The following is a 2,500-nucleotide window of genomic DNA, read 5'->3' on the forward strand; positions in this document are numbered from 1 at the left end:
GCGCTTTGTGCTGGCCCCCGTTGGGCGAAAGGGAATCCGGTTCCTATTCCGGAACCCGGCAGCGGAACCGATACAAGTCGGGCCCCTCTTTTAGAGATGCTCGTCGGGGTAACCCAAAAGGACCCGGAGACGCCGTCGGGAGATCGGGGAAGAGTTTTCTTTTCTGCATGAGCGTTCGAGTTCCCTGGAATCCTCTAGCAGGGAGATAGGGTTTGGAACGCGAAGAGCACCGCAGTTGCGGCGGTGTCCCGATCTTCCCCTCGGACCTTGAAAATCCGGGAGAGGGCCACGTGGAGGTGTCGCGCCGGTTCGTACCCATATCCGCAGCAGGTCTCCAAGGTGAAGAGCCTCTAGTCGATAGAATAATGTAGGTAAGGGAAGTCGGCAAATTGGATCCGTAACTTCGGGATAAGGATTGGCTCTGAGGATCGGGGCGTGTCGGGCTTGGTCGGGAAGTGGGTCAGCGCTAACGTGCCGGGCCTGGGCGAGGTGAGTGCCGTAGGGGTGCCGGTAAGTGCGGGCGTTTAGCGCGGGCGTGGTCTGCTCTCGCCGTTGGTCGGCCTCGTGCTGGCCGGCGGTGCAGGATGCGCGCGCCTGCGCGGCGTTCGCGCCCCGGTGCTTCAACCTGCGTGCAGGATCCGAGCTCGGTCCCGTGCCTTGGCCTCCCACGGATCTTCCTTGCTGCGAGGCCGCGTCCGCCTTAGCGTGCTCCTCCGGGGGCGCGCGGGTGCGCGGATTCTCTTCGGCCGCCATTCAACGATCAACTCAGAACTGGCACGGACTGGGGGAATCCGACTGTCTAATTAAAACAAAGCATTGCGATGGCCCTAGCGGGTGTTGACGCAATGTGATTTCTGCCCAGTGCTCTGAATGTCAACGTGAAGAAATTCAAGCAAGCGCGGGTAAACGGCGGGAGTAACTATGACTCTCTTAAGGTGGCCAAGTGGCGGCGGTGTGGCTGCATCCGGACTTGGCTTTTCGAAGTGCGGTCTTGATGTAGTCGTGCTGCTGCTGCGAGGTGCCTTCCTTGGGTTATAGTTACAGGGAGAGTGATGCGCAATACATGGGCCTAGCCCTCTTAGCCTCTCCTCTCCTGCGGTCTTCTCCCCTTCTCGTGGGCCCGCTGATTTTCGCAGAGTGGAAGACCGCACCAGGGGCTTGGGGGGGTTACCAGCCCCCCCTCGCATTATCCCTTTATAGTTGGGGGCAGCCGACAAGAAACAAGAGATGGTGGCCCTTCCGCTGAAGGTGCCACCCCAGCTACCCCAGCGCCTATCCGGCCAACCGGCCGTAACGAAAATGCGATAGTTTGTGTAGCTCCCTTTGCTTGCAGTGAGTGCCACCGCACTTTTACCACGAAGAACGGTCTCGGGGTCCATCGCCGCCGCCAACACCCTGCGGCCGCCAACGCTGAGATCGTGACGGAGAGGCATCGCGCGAGGTGGACGGAGGAAGAAGTCCTGTCGCTCGCCAAGGCAGAGGCCGAACTGTTCCTTGAGAGGGACGCCCGGTTCTTCTTTGTAAATCAAGAACTTACCAGGATGTTCCCCGACCGAACGCTTGAGGCAATCAAGTGCCGACGGCGGCAAGCTGCCCACAAGCAGCTTGTCCGCCAATTCATGGAGGCACTTGAGATCGGTCGGGGCGAAGAGCCGGCGTCCCGCCGTGGAGCAGCGAGCTCGCTGCCTGACGCGGGCGAGGCCGCTGCGCCGCCCGTCGACGCAGCCGAGGACTTCGCGGCCGACACCACCGGGCCGCCGCCGGAGGGGCCGACTGACGCCGCCATCTGGGAGCATCTGGCGGGGCTACCTGCTTCCGCCCAGCGTTTCTCTGCCCTGGATCGAGTCATTGGTCTGGGGCGGGGCACGCCGCCCGATGTCATCCTGGGCATGCTCCCGGATGCCCTTGCGTCGGTCGGGTCCAGGGGGGAGAGGTCGATCACCAGGACACAGCGGCCGCGCCAATCATCCAAGCGGCCGCCTGCCGCCCCGCCGCTGCAGAAGCGCAAGCGGCGCCGCTGGGAATACGCGCGCACACAGGACGCCTTCCGCAGGTCGCGTGCACGTTGCGTGCGCGGCTTGCTGGACGGCACCCTGCTGCAGCCGCCACCCGACATCCCCGGTCTGCTGGACTTCTGGGCGGACCTCTTCACGAAGAAGCCGATCTCCACCGCCGGCTTCATCCGTGACCGCCTTCTCCCGCACTCGGAGCCTGTCGCTCCTGAGTGCCTATGGGGGCCGGTCACACGTGAGGAGGTCGCTGCTGCCTTGCCGCCCAGGGGATCGGCAGCCGGGCCGGACGGCCTGACTCCAGCGGAGCTGCGGCGCCTGCCGCATGAAGTCCTGGTGAAACTTTTGAACCTCTTCCTCCTGGCCCGCGCCCTCCCCGAGCGTCTGCTTCGCGCCCGGACGTCACTTCTCCCCAAAACGGCTGCACCAACATCCCCCGCTGACTTTCGCCCCATTACGGTCTGCTCGGTGTTGGCGCGGACCTTTCACAA

At 63.6% G+C, this 2,500-nt stretch overlaps 1 pseudogene; it reads left to right on the top strand.

Annotated features, from left to right (window-relative positions):
• LOC124770994 overlaps positions 1 to 2,500 on the top strand; it is a 7,960-nt pseudogene that overhangs the window by 1,949 nt on the left and 3,511 nt on the right.

The sequence above is a fragment of the Schistocerca piceifrons genome, unplaced genomic scaffold, assembly GCF_021461385.2.
Source record: "Schistocerca piceifrons isolate TAMUIC-IGC-003096 unplaced genomic scaffold, iqSchPice1.1 HiC_scaffold_85, whole genome shotgun sequence".
In the NCBI taxonomy this organism is placed as follows: domain Eukaryota; kingdom Metazoa; phylum Arthropoda; class Insecta; order Orthoptera; family Acrididae; genus Schistocerca; species Schistocerca piceifrons.